At 33.7% G+C, this 14,606-nt stretch overlaps 1 protein-coding gene across 1 annotated transcript in view; it reads right to left on the bottom strand.

Moving 5' to 3' along the window:
* LOC118268228 (tyrosine kinase receptor Cad96Ca) overlaps nt 1-12,134 on the bottom strand; it is a 116,468-nt gene extending 104,334 nt beyond the window's left edge. Inside the window, exon 1 of the mRNA XM_035582621.2 lies at nt 11,915-12,134. The gene's annotated coding sequence lies outside the window, so the exon portion shown is untranslated. The remainder of the gene's footprint in view (nt 1-11,914) is intronic.
* Nucleotides 12,135-14,606: the final 2,472 nt, after the last annotated feature.

Below are 14,606 nucleotides of genomic sequence, written 5' to 3'. Positions count from 1 at the left end.
TTGGCTTTAGAACCGAAGCGTGACTCCCGTAATGCCAGCTGTTAAATTAGATATTAAGTCACTGGACCATATCTGTTACGTAGATAATTTATTCAAAGCAATACGTGTGTCTATTTGATCGAGTACTCGAGATGTTACTAAGTGATAGATCGATTAGATGTTAGTATAAGTAATAGGATTTTATAACTTTCGTGAGACACACTAAATTAATTATTATGTTATCGGCTAACTCACGTAACTGTTTGACGAGGAACTCGACTAGTTTCAAGCCATCCTAGAGGCTCATATTCATGAGCAGCATTTCGCGACCCACGACTGTATAATAATTAATTAGTATGTCTCGCGAAGGTTTTTTAATCCTTGGCGCATTAGTTTAAGTCCAACTTGAATTTTCTGGTCATATTTTTTTTACGTTGGATGGGTCGACCTTTGGCCGTTATCCCGCCCGATGGCAAGTGATGATGCGGTCTACGATAGAACACGCACGTGTTCTATCGTAGTGAGCGAGTGAATAGGTTGCTTATGGGCACACGCCCATAAGCAACCTATTCACTCGCGCTTTGAAGACACCCAGGTTATACCCTTTAGGAAACACAGACTACGGCAAAGAATTCCACTCCCTAGCAGTACGCATAAGGAAGTTTATAATTATTTTGAAAGGTTTTTCAACCATTGGAGTACAAAAAGTACCTATATTGTCATAAGTAATGAAAAGTACTTACTTGTCAGTTTCTTTACTATGTATAATTATTATGTGCTATCTACCGCTTCGAGAACTAAAAGGGAAAATGTTTTGTATTTTGTAAAATGTTTATTCAATAACAAAACTTTATGCTCACCTTTAATGATAAAAAGATTGATCCCTCTTGACCTTTTCTTATCTTTTTAAAAAGTACTGTCTTTATCTTCCTAGACTTTGAATTATCCGTAAATCTCTATATTTTTGGAAGTGGCGTTTCAATCCTCTATAAACAAGACGTTTGTTTATTACTCGGGAAATAGGATTTTTTTCTTTTGACTTCTTATAAAACGTACCTGATTTGACTTTGATTTTTAGAGAGCATTCTCACTGAAGTGGTGTGGAGAAGAGTGGAGATGAACTGTGCTTAAAATCTATATCTTTCCTCCACTTTGCCTCAAAGGAAATAGTATTGTTGGAAAGGAGCAGAATTGTTAAAAATATTGGTTGTGAAAATTAGACTAAAAGGCTAGATTAGACTTTTACAGCACGAAAGAAAAAAATACGACTTTTAAAGCAAAAGAAGAAAGACATTTGACAGAAGCTGGACAGTAAGGTTTTTTGATAAACCTTTTAAATTGCTAACTCGAATTCTTTTGTTAACTATTGAGATTGTGACTAACTTCCTATTATGTGGCAGGCAGTGAACTGTTGTGAGATTATTTTGATGAGCTATGCATCCAGTACCTACATCTTAAGTTGATATTGCCTAGACATACTTAGGATGTATTTTTATGTTACTTTAACTGTATAATGTATTGGCTTAAGCAGTAAAAGTATGCATTTTCTTTTTCTTCTTATAAATATAGACCTCATTCGACGTTTGTGTCTGATCCATGACTTTATTATTTAATAAATGTTTAGTGTAAGCTATTCTTATCAAACGTTTCATGTATCAAAATTATTTCGAGTATGTAAATAAATAACCAATTTTAATCAATTAAGAAGTTTTCAGACAGAGGAGATTCATGATCCGTCACATGAATTTAGGAAATCTTTCGTTATTGAAATAGTTTATTGTTAAATAATATACTATACATCAATATTGTTTCTAACGCTAGTAGGTAGGTACTAACAATGAGATAATGTCCAGTTTTGTATAAGAAAACGAAGTATACAAATACAAAGGTTGTATATATACAAAACCGAAAAAAGTGGAGGTGGATGCGTATAGTCGTTATCTCATTTATCAAGGAAAGAATTAACATTTTAAATTTTATCATGCCTAGTTAGGGTAAGTAGGTATTAAAGTGGTATTAACCAGTTACAGTGGAAATCCCCAAAAAGCTATGCGCTTTCGGGAGGTTTCCTTCCGTCAACTAACAAAAAAGGTACTTATTGGTTATAGGTACATATTGAGTTAAGTACGACAACACTTCAATGGAAAGTCTGATTTGAAATATTAAACTTTATGAAGAGTAACATAATATAAAACTCTATCATTATTCTAATTAACTTATACGAACACCTAAACTTTGCTAACAAAATCTTAATTAGTGAAAATGTTAGGGAAATTCGTTAATTTCTAACTAAGTAAACAATTCCAAGTCTATATTATTTATGTCGGAAAATTCCGGTTTACAGCATACTCGCGAAGTAATTAAGTGTCAACATTTGTTATTGGTGATGCGTGGTTACGATGTTGGACCAACTTGTTGGGACCAACTAGTTGGAACAATTTGTTGGGACTAACTAGTGACATGATCGTGTATTCAGTGTCTGATATCTCATTTTGATTTCCCGATAGGTTTGTCAGCAATCGAATACTTTTCATAGTTTCTGTTTTGTTATCAAATATTTTTTTAAATGAATTTACACACCTTTTGATTTGAAATCTACTCACGGCCAAGTACTAATGTGACTTTTTCCGAGTTATATCCATTGTACTGGCTAAGATTATTGTTTGCTGACATTTCAAAATTAAGTGCCTATTCATAATTTGATTTGAATTAATGATCCGACTTTGACACTCATATAAAAAAAATAATTCATTCATATCAGTAAAGAAAAAAGATAGGGAATAGCATCCATGCAACACCGGACCGCAGGTATTACCATAATATCAATTTAGTCCTTTCAAATTTAGCCCATACCTCAACGGCCTTCAAGCAACAAAAGTACAATATACTATAATCCCTTCTATACGGATTTAACCTTCATCTTAAACACGGAAGATAAGTACACAGAACACAATCGATGACTTTTAAAATTAGACCTTTGTAATTGATGTTTACGGTGCTTTTTTTAATAGCATAACACGCCTACATTGTACTTTGCTTAATGACCAGTCTCTATAGTTTTGCAAAATGTTTATATTTTTTTGAATCCATAATAATTTGAGGATTTTGGTGTTGATTAGTCTAAAATCACTACAGCAGCTGAAGCAACTGTAGTACTAAATCTCTGAACTGGAGCTGCAGACTACCGGCGGATTTACAGGGGCTCCGGCTCGAAAAGCAGGAGTAGGGTGGTGTTTAGTCATTAAGAACTTGACACTCCCTCACGCGTCGCCCAAAGCGAGAGAAGACATTGGATGATTATTTCCCCTTTTAAAAAAACTAAATCTACAAAGCTAGCATTCTTCATTATACCAATAGATCTAAATATGTAATATCACACTAAAGTACAAAGGTTTAAAGTTCAAAATCAAAGAATGTTCATCTCAACCTAACCTCACTTAACACTCGAACAATTATGTTCGCGCTATTCTACCGCGTTTATTTGCGAGATCTAATGACGCATGTCACATGACGTCAATAGGTACTTAAGTAAGTTAAATAAATAAATAGGGTCTCTAATATTGTTGGTATAACCATTTCAGTGTCTACTCTAGTCTAATAGTTTGTAGAAATCATAAAGATTTGTTTAAACTCATTAATAATCAGTAGTTTTGAGGTCTTATTCGCAATACTCAATTCCACAATAAGGTCCTGAGAGGTTTCTCTTTAAAATAAGTTTACCGAAAGACTCAACTTCTAGAGTTAAAATAGGTTATCATTTATATAATAAGTCCCATTTTGAGCCTATTACATACTGAGCACAATTCCAGACAACGGGTTATTACTTAGAAATTTTGGAAAAATCGAAACAAGCCCAGCCCAATACTTTGCCAGATACGGGGATCGAACTCGAGACTCCTGGTCCAGCAGTTGCACTTGCAACCACTAGACCAATGCGGCAATATTGTCTTATCTCCTCTACTCGTGTCAAAATATTAATAACAATCAGCCATTTTTGCAAATCTATGCCGAACAGAATACGACACGGTTATGACACTAGGCTCTAATTTACATAACCCCTCACACAACTATTAGAAAATTCAAGGTCATTCGGTTAATTCAATAGATCCGCAACTGCGTTAAGTTCTAGGTCGATATATTGATCGTCGATCCGGGATCATCGTTCTACCTTGGTGATGAAGTAATTTGCATACACAATGATCCTTCTTTATACCTTGCCATTACAGCAAAAGAATGCGTCTTGGCATTTTGCTACACTAAATTGTAGGTGGAAAAAATCAAACAACGAGACAGTTGCTGGTTAAAAAAAAGATTCAATAAAGTAATAGTATGCCTCTTAAGCCCTGAGGGTTAGGTACAGCTGGTTATTTATGGATTACTTGCTAGTCATATTATTAGCCTCATTCTTACAAAGGGCTAGTGCTATTACTTATCTATTAGACTCACAACGAATAAAACTAAAGTATAAGTAGAATAGAAAACTATTACTGAACGTTTTTCTGTTAAAAAAAAATCTCAGTAGTGGCCCGGAGTCTGCAATTGTGCCCAGTATTTGGCAATAGGCTTACCTCCTTTTTACATGGGACTTATAATATAAATAGTGAAAAAGGGTTGTACTGTAAGGCTGGGCAACCGACTGCCGTGCAACGTGTAGCGGACGAAGCAACTCTGTGTGTGATCCACAATTTGTTGTTTCACCATATTTTTTGTAAACACACCCACGACATAGGAGACAGACCCAGTGTGGTGCAACGCCTTAAAAAAGTTTAGAAGATTTTAGTTTATTTAAAACCTGACTAGTAACTAAACGACTAATGAAAACGTTGATGACGTAGTCCCATGTGAACGTGATCTCTATCTCTTGGAATGTCGCACGTGATTGCATCTTGATAGGTCATTGGTCTATCAAGTAGTGGTGACAAGAACTTGAATAATTATGACAGTAGATTTCGAAGTCACGTCATCTATTAGGTTGACTATAGCAGGTACCTTTGTGTTCCGAAATTAGACGTGAGTTAAATATTAATTAACTAAATAATATACTAATAATATATTTATACTGGCCTTTTTGACCCGCGACTTTTATGTTTTTTTTTATCATAATTATTAATTTTTATGTTTAAATGGTGCAAATAAACTGTTTTTCTTTCTTTCTTCTTTCATATCGTTTTTATTATAAGAGCTTCATAATATAAAATAGCCTTTTACCATAAAATAGTTGGAAACAATTTCAGTCTGTGTGGGCACAAAGACTTACTAAGAATTTTGAAAATCGAAAACCCAGTTTAAACAATGTCTGGCCCAGAAACAAAAGCCATAATGCCAGTCGTAATAGAGATTACTTAAGCAACAACGTAATCTAATAAAGTTTTAACGGTTTAAGTTGTTACTATACCAGCTAATACTCATACTCTGGCCTACTGTTCGAGGTTACTACGAAGTATAAATAGTAGTTCCGAATAGTAAAGCGTATAGCTTTACTATTCAGATGCTACCATAAGGGCGGGTCTACGGACGGCAAGCAAGGTTAGCCCGCCGCCCGACCAGAACCACACCCTTGCGGCGCCTAAAGGGATAGACCACCACAGATGGGACTCAGTAGGGCTAATGCCCGATCCGTAACTACAGCAAACGTAACAGATTACCACGGCTCCGGCTCACAGCAGGAAAAGGAACAGGGTGGTTTTTAGTTATTAAGAGTCTGACCCTACCTCTCGCTTCACCCAAGGCGGGACTTCTCCCGCCTTGTACATAGGTAGGTAGGTGTAGTAATTGGATGCTTTTCCCCCGTTAAAAATATATCAAATATTCAGATTAGAGAGAGAAAAATATGGTGAAATTCTGTGTGTCCCGGTGTATGGCAGCTGACTCATTCCGTATAGGAAGATAAAAGAACCAAATAATATCCCTAAAATAAATGAGAAAACACGAAAAACACTTTTTTCATCCTATTACTAAAAGGATCTAGAATCTTGGTCGAAAAAGTTACACATGATCATGTATTTATACATAACCAGCTTCTACCAGCGTCTTTGCCCACGTTACCGTGGGATAAAAAGTATCCTATCACCCAAGTCAGCTCATCATTATAATCAGCCAAGAGACGTCCACTGCTGAACAAAGGTGGGAGGCCTTAGTCAGCTCATACCCTGTCTATATACCAAATTACATCAAAATCCGTTCACTAGTTCCAGCGTGGTTGACGGACAAACATATTCAAACAAGAATATAATATTATAAATGTGAAAGGTTTCTGGAAAACAAACATTTTAGAGGACCTTTTTGAAATGACTAATTTATGAATTCGGCCTCCGCATAACATAACAAACGTATGAAGTAAATGTACGGTACGTATGTATTTCGTCAAATAAAGTGGGTTCAAAAGTACTCGTACCTACTTCAAATGTTTTTGTTTGTAACTTACTAAAGTAAATTGGTCTTTCATTATAAACAGATCAAAGAAATATTAAAATTCCAGACAACCATTATTTCCAATTTGATAGGAATTTATTCTTAAGTCTGATGTACCTCTACCGTTTTTAAACAAGTACCGCTAATATATAAAAAATATTTATTTATTTTAAACGGTTTTAATGTGTATAGTCATCAAGAATAAGAGTGTGTACCAAATATCAGATTGATCTGACGTGAAGAAAAGGGAGAATTTCCAATTACTTGACCCAAATAAACAAACAGGTCAAGCTAGATAAAAATGTTTAATAAAAATAAACGCTGTATATTCTGTAAGTTAAAATACATACTAACTTAAATAATGTTTTCATAAGTTAAGAGTTTTGTACTATAACTATATTATGTACTAGCTTTTGCCCGCGACTTCGTTCGCGTGGAATAGTGACTTCCGGCAAATTTTTGGTTTTAACCACATAGTTCCCGATCTCGCGGAATCTCTTAAAAAATGAGATGTAGAAGATATTCCAGGGAACTCTTCAAAAATCAACATAATGAGCTCTGCGTTTGAATTTAATAGATGTATACTCACTGAGGGCATTGAATAAATAGTTTAAAAACGGACTTAAACTAAAGAAATATTATAATCTTTCCGAACTTAAGATGAAAACTAACTTAAAACTAAAGAAAGCTACGAATTACGAATTTAAAACAATTAAAAAAGAAATTATATTACAACCTATCCTCTATGCTATAATAACCAAGCTTAAACTAAATAATTTAAAAGAAACGACTTAAATCTAATCTATCTAATTAATAAATAAATTAGACTTACAATTTTATTAAAAAAACTAACTACAGTAACTACTAATAATCGATATCAAACTAAACCTACGTTAAATAATTTAACCAGAAAACCCCAACAAATAAATTTATCAATTGACAAATACAACGAAACCAATTTATTTAGAATATACGAAACAGCAGAACCACTACAGACAAACAAAATAATCATACGACTGATAATACACTTTTTCTACGATAGTACCGCAGCGCTCGGCCGATACCCAACCAAATGAACGTAACGAAACCATAGCGCGATCTATTTCGATCCCAACGCCATCTATCGAGGATAAAGACAACTTGGATTATTTATTTATACTCCGTTCGGGCATTTTCTTTGTACTAAAAGTTTAATTATATTGATATTATTTTTTTCATACCTTTTTACTATTTATTTACCTTTTTTCGATGAATTAAAACAATAACATGAACCGAAGTCGTGTAACGTTCGACATAGAATTATCTATACTCCGTTAGAGCGTTTTCTTTACTAAAAGGTTTCTAAGGTTCTAAACTATATCTGTACCAAATTTCAACCAAATCCGTCAAATAGTTGCGGAGATTATGGTATAAGCATAGAATAGTGTTCGACGTGATTCTTTAATTTGACATAACTTTTTTATTTATGAACCGATTGACATGAAACAAACACTAAATGTTAATAGAAGCATACCACAATATATTCGTGAAAACCGCATCCAACTCGGATCAGCCGTTTCTGAGATTAGCGCGCATAGACACACAGACACACAGACAAACAGACAAATAGACAAACAGACAAACAGACAAAAAAAAAGTTAATTACATTTTTGGGTTCGATATCGACATAACAATAACCCCTGCTATTTTTTTTTTTTTATTTTCAATGTACAGACAGCACTTTTCTACGATTTTATTATATGTATAGATTATACGATATACCTACGTTACTGTTCGACGAGCTTACGCGAGTAATTTCGAACTACGACAGAGCCCGTGATCATTCGCAACATGCGTAAACTGAGGCGTAAAAACCACGAAAGACCGAAAATTCAACTAATAAAGTAGTATATCATTCATTAATAATGTACTTTAATTAAACAGATTCCTTCACTACTTATCTTGAGTAATGAATCGATGTAAATAAGCTAGAAACTCATAAACCCCATTTGAATATTAAGATTCTCACCAGTACTAAGTCTAGATTAATATCTAGACAAGTGAAAATTATTCCTAGAAACACAATTTTAATCAGTCATTCAAGTCACCAATAAAAACGGGAAAATTAGCTCGAAAATTAGCGAAAAACTCTTCAAAATTACCTCAATACATTTTCACGAATTTTCCTTAAAATCTTCTGGACGACATACCTCAAATTAAAGCCTTTGACAAAATTAATTATTTTCAGTACAACTCACTAAGTAAGGCATTCTTTGAGGGAAAATTCATTATGTGCGTTAATAACGAGTAAATGAAGCGTTCTTAAGAGTCTTCTCAAAAGACGTACTACTTGGGAAGCTCGCGATGAAGTACCTGGATCATTGGCTTTTAGTGTTAAGTTACGGTCGGTTTATCTGTGGATGGGGGACTATAATCTACGGGCTATGGATACGATGTAGTAGGGTGTTAATGTCAGTTGTAGTACTGGTGATAACTAGGTATTGTATTTGTGTACAGCATGTAAAAGTACGCTTCACTACATAGTATAAAACAAAGTCGCTTTCTCTGTCTCTATGGTCCGTTGTATACTTAAATCTTTAAAACTACGCAACGGATTTTGATGTGGTTTTTTAATATAATTACATGAATAATATATCGCCATTGCACCCATGCGAGACAGGAGCTCGCTAGTTGGGTATAAGATTAAGTATATAAACTCACGTTCAACAAACACTCATTATTTTTTATGGTACTCTTATAAGCCAGTGAAAGTCCAGACGGATCACCTGATACCCGAAACACCAGAGGCATTACTAGTGTGTTACCGACCTTTTGGGGGTTAGGAATGTAAGGGTTTTTGGGGAATCGGGGATTGGGAAGATTAGGAAGGAGCCTCCGATAACCTCACTCACACAACGAAACACAACGCAAGCATTGTTTTACGTCGGTTTTCTTTGCGGCGATGGTATTGCTGCGGCCGTATATATAATATTCTTAATTATAATATGTCTTTGATTAAAATGAGAAAGTAGAGAAATAAACTTAAGTAGTTATTAACTGTTTCTGAAGTAATTTTAAGGATAAAAATAACCTTTTAGTCTTAACAGAAATGTATAATTTTTAAGGAGGTACTTTAATTAGATGTTCTTTAATAATATATCCTGTACATAGTACTCTTAATAAAACTCTCATTTAGTTTAAAATTGCCACTACGACGTTTAGTTAAAACTAATGAGACTCACTTAATCCCTATTCATTTAATGACAGACTAAAATGGCACTTAAATGTATGTTATTTAAGACTATATGTAAGTTTTAAAATCCTTTGTAATTAATTAAATTTTCTAATTACTGGTATTAATAGATTGATGGGAAAAGTTTTCCTAAAACTTATAAACCTGTGGTTAGTGACTTTTAAGAATTAAGCGAGTTTTGTTTTTATTTAATTTTTTTCTTCTATTATATAAAAATGACTCGCTAAATGTGTTGCCAAGCGCAAATCTCGAGAATAGCTGAACCGATTTCGTTAATTCTTTTTTTAAACTTAACAAAGAATTATTATTATTTTTGTGGTTGCGAACTACCTAGCAGGCATAGCGGGGTTCTGACCGATCTAGAAAAGCAGGAGTAGGAACGGGGTGGTTTTTGTTCAGTAAGAGTCTGACACTGCCTCTCGCTTCGCCCAAAGTGGGAGAAGACATTGGATGATTTTCCTACCCTAAAAAAAACCTACATAGATACATAAATGTAATCAGATTAGACTTGAAACAAAGCATTAAGTTTAATCGTAGATTTTATTTTTTTATTTTATGACCGTTATTATTATTTATGATAGATCTATCCATGAGGGATACACGCCAATAATATATCTATCCTTTGGGAAATCAAAAGAGTGAGATTGTTTATTGATTCTAAAATATAGTTAAGTTAAGATATATTATTGTAATAGTATTTTATGATTGAAGAATGAAACGTAAATTGTAAACGTATGCCATGTTATTTATTTTTGTTTAAGTATTCTATACTTAATCATATTTTGTGCTGAGATACCAGACAACTATACCTAGATATCTTAATTTCCTAAGCTACAAGTGCACGCTCATTTTGGATTCTTGTGTTTCTTTTCTTTTTTAATAAACTTTGCTAGACACTAGGATTTTATCCTGTGTCGTGGGTGAGTTTATAAACATCCAATTTCACGTGGACATAATATGACACCCAGACCCGAAACAATATTTGGGGATCAGCCAAAGAGTGTTAAAAATTTTAAAGTAATAATAAAAAGTTAGTAAGTATGAAGAATTCCTATGACTACAAATCAAGGGATGTTGGTGAAAAAATGTTAGAAAATTAAGATCAATTCAATCAGATTAAAGAATTTCACAATATTTCATCATTATATGTTTACTTTTTATTTAATATTGATACAGTAGATAAACTTAACATTAGTATTAGCCGATAAACGAGCAGACGGATTACTTGATGGTGAGCAATCGCCGCACCCATTGGACAACCGAAACACCAGAGGCGTTACAAATGCGTTGGGAATCGGGGATTGGGAAGATTGGGTCTCCGGTAACCTCACTTACACAACAAAACATAACACAATCGTTATTTTACGTCGGTTTTCTTTGAGGCCGTGGTATTACTGCGGCAGTATGTATATTTTTAATTATAATATGTCTTTGATTAAAATGAGAAAGTAGAGAAAGAAACTTAAGTAGTTATCTGTTTCTGAAGTAATTTTAAGGATAAAAATAACCTTTTAGTCTTAACAGAAATGTATAATTTTTAAGGAGGTACTTTAATTTATTGAAATAAAGACGGTACGTTACCTACCTAAGCAAGGGTCTTTACCCTTCTATAATGAGTCACTCACACATGATTCATGATATAGACATTTTTAGGTTAATATGTGTCAGGAAACTAATCATAGACCTTTTATATTCTCAGCTAACAAAATAATAAATACTTGTATAATAATAAATAGGTACTGAGAGTTTAAAACTGTAAGTGACAATTGTGACCTTTAGAATTCGATATGATCATAACTCGGAAATCACAATTCAATGACTAATGTCGAATAAATTATTCTTAGGTAGTAGACTGGTAGTATTTAAATACGATGCCTATTTTTATGTTATTGATATTATAAATAACTAACCAATAGACTTGTAGGTAATACTTAAAATATACATACGTATGACTTCAAAAAATCTTAGTACCAAAAGTTAGACAAAATGTATTTTTACCGAATTAGCCAACAAGACGCTCTCAAAACACAACCAGGTAGAAACATCGGACTAAATTCAAAACAAACCTTAGATGAAACAAACATCAACCGTATTCCTTATACGGAGGTATCAAATTAGCGTGCATATGCAGCGTAATTTATAAAATATACGATAAACAGTTGACCAGTTTCGCAAACCAACATTCTTGCAATAATTGCCGTGAAAAAAAAAACTTTTGACAGACTGACGAACAACGTTTTCTCTCCGTGAATGGTGCATAAAAAGATAGTTGTACGGAACCACTTGACCTACCGTTGAGTTATCCGATGTTGTACTCGATCACTTTGCGTTAACTTGTTAATCGATTTTGGTTATCACACGATTCTAATCGATTGTACACTTAACACAACACGTGCATCACAACATCCTGGCACTTTCACTTGAAAGCAGTTCTGTATCGATTTGGCGTAGTTCACAAACCGTTAAAACTACTCGGGCGCAGCGCGCCAACGCTCGCGTCACACTGGCTGCGCCGGCGCGAGAGCCTCATTTCCCCCCCTTTTAAATCACAACAACACTTCTACAACCGAAAATAAACCTTGCTCTACCATTATAGAGTTTACTTCTCTATAAAAACAAACCGAGTAAGCTGCTTGTATTTTGATATAAATTCTTATGGACCGTAATGTTTTATACTTGCATGTCTACATTAGAATCTCTTCCTCATTGACTAGTCTATCGATGGGTTACATTACATAAGTTAAACTTGCAAACGAAGAACATAGGATTATTAAATAGTCAAACGAACTTACCTGTAAGTGAAGTTCGACTGTAATTATTCTTGTTGTTGCATTGTCCGAAGATGATTAGGAAAACAGTTGTAGTCTCGGCGTTAGTCCGTGGCGTCACACATAATTTTAAAGATTAAAAGCTTAAATTTCTGAACGCAGCCATGCACATTGGCAACACTGCGTCTGCAACACTAATTTCATTAAGTTCATAGCCATTTATTGGTTTTACAACATAGGGTTCATGTTTATATTTATATAACATGAAGGATCTGGGTAGGGTGGGACTAATCATCTTCGGACAATGCAACAACAAGAATAATTACAGTCGAACTTCACTTACAGGTAAGTTCGTTTGACTATTTAATTATACTTGTTGTTGCATTGTCCTCTATGATTAGGAAAACAGTTGTAGATGTTCAAAGACCAGTTGTAAAAACAATAAACATTTGTTTAAAAATAACAATCAACAGTTATTTTTTTAAAAAATATCTGTGGTGTCAAGGTAAAAGGGGATGAGTCATACGTTTTGAAAAATGAGTTAATGACACAGTTGGATAAAAAAATTAATTAGTTTTATGTAAAAGGAGATAAGTCAATTTAAATTGACTTATCTCCTCTTTACCGTAATTTTAATTGACTTATCTCCTCTTTACCGTAAAACTAATTCATTTTTTTTATCCAACTGTGTCAGTAACTCATTTTTCAAAATTTATGACTTATCCCCTTTTACCTTGACACCACAGATATACACTTCTTAATTAAATATATAACTGAACAGTTATATATCTATTAACTGCGTAATTCAAAATAATTCCAAATATCATTCACATTGTTGAAGAAAAGGTTCTAAGAAAACTTATTAATTATTGGTCTGTTATGAAAAAACCTTGCAAAAAATTGAAGACTCTCCAATCCAAGCAGCCGTTCGTCGTATTTCATCAATACTTCCCCACTTGCTGAAAAATGCTAATATTGTTGCATGTCGGGTACTGTGTGTTGAAAATACACTAGTGTCAATTCCACTCTCTTCCATGGCTCTTTTGACCCAACGGCTGATTGTACTGAAGCACACAGCTTTATATGGCTCCTTTGTAGATACAAATAAGCTAGTACTTTTACAATCACGTAAACCCTTTGTAACTTCTAAATTGTTGACCACCGCAGTGGCTGGACATACTCCTTTCCTAGCATTAAAGAAAAGGAGCAGTTATAAAAAGTTGACTCTGTTTGGTCCTAAAGTCTTGATCAATCTATCTTATACAAATAAATTGATGAATTGATTAATACAATCTTGTTTAATCATTATATTAATAATATTAATCAGGGCTACTGTTTGAGCCCTTTAACCCGTGGCCAACGTTAATAAGGTTTTCTTGGTAACAATCTGCAGATAATTCTTTCTCTAGAGTATAATTCTTTTCAATATAATCAAGTACAAAGACATATCCCAAGTATTATTATATTATCGCTAACAAACTGTCTTACAGTTTGGCGATTTTTTGAGAATGTATAAAACTGTATGTATCTTTGATAATTAAATAAATAAATATTTGGGTTTGGGGGTCTTAATTTAAAAAATCCCTTGAACAATCTTTTGATCTAATGATCGGTATCCAAATGTGGTCCTATAACTAATGATAGAGCTAATCTTACGGAATTCAAACTACCATATGTTACTAACTGTAACTCTTTCATTGAATCACAAAGTACGGTACTGAATAACTTCAGTAATGGTAGGCTTAGTAATGTTTATATTTATGGATTTAAATACTTAGCCCATGATACTAATGCACATGCATGCATGATTTGCATGATTCAAAGTATCTTTAGATATTGAATTCATCAAGACAAGAAACTGCTTCATCACAAATTCCTAACTCTATGTTTTCCTGATAATGCTTCTACCATCAATACCACTTTCTTATAAAAGGGGTGTAACAATCTGGAATTATGCAAGATAAGGACTTAGAAGGTTGAAATATAACAGGTTCCTTTAACAATAATCTATTAACATTAACAATAACCACTGAGTGACCCAATGGGGCACAACTATTATACCTGTTGCTTTGTCTGTAATTTATTTTCTAGGGTTTTAAGAACCATAGAGAATGGAGGAGAAATAATAAATAAAATAAGCTGTATTTAGTCCAAGGAATGGTGAAAGCATCAACTGCAACAGCTCCTGGGTCTGGTTGCCATGACATATAAGTGCA

This window comes from Spodoptera frugiperda, chromosome 29, assembly GCF_023101765.2.
Source record: "Spodoptera frugiperda isolate SF20-4 chromosome 29, AGI-APGP_CSIRO_Sfru_2.0, whole genome shotgun sequence".
NCBI lineage: Eukaryota > Metazoa > Arthropoda > Insecta > Lepidoptera > Noctuidae > Spodoptera > Spodoptera frugiperda.
The sequence above is the reverse complement of the archived record's forward strand: the minus strand, read 5'-3'. Positions and strand labels throughout refer to the sequence as shown.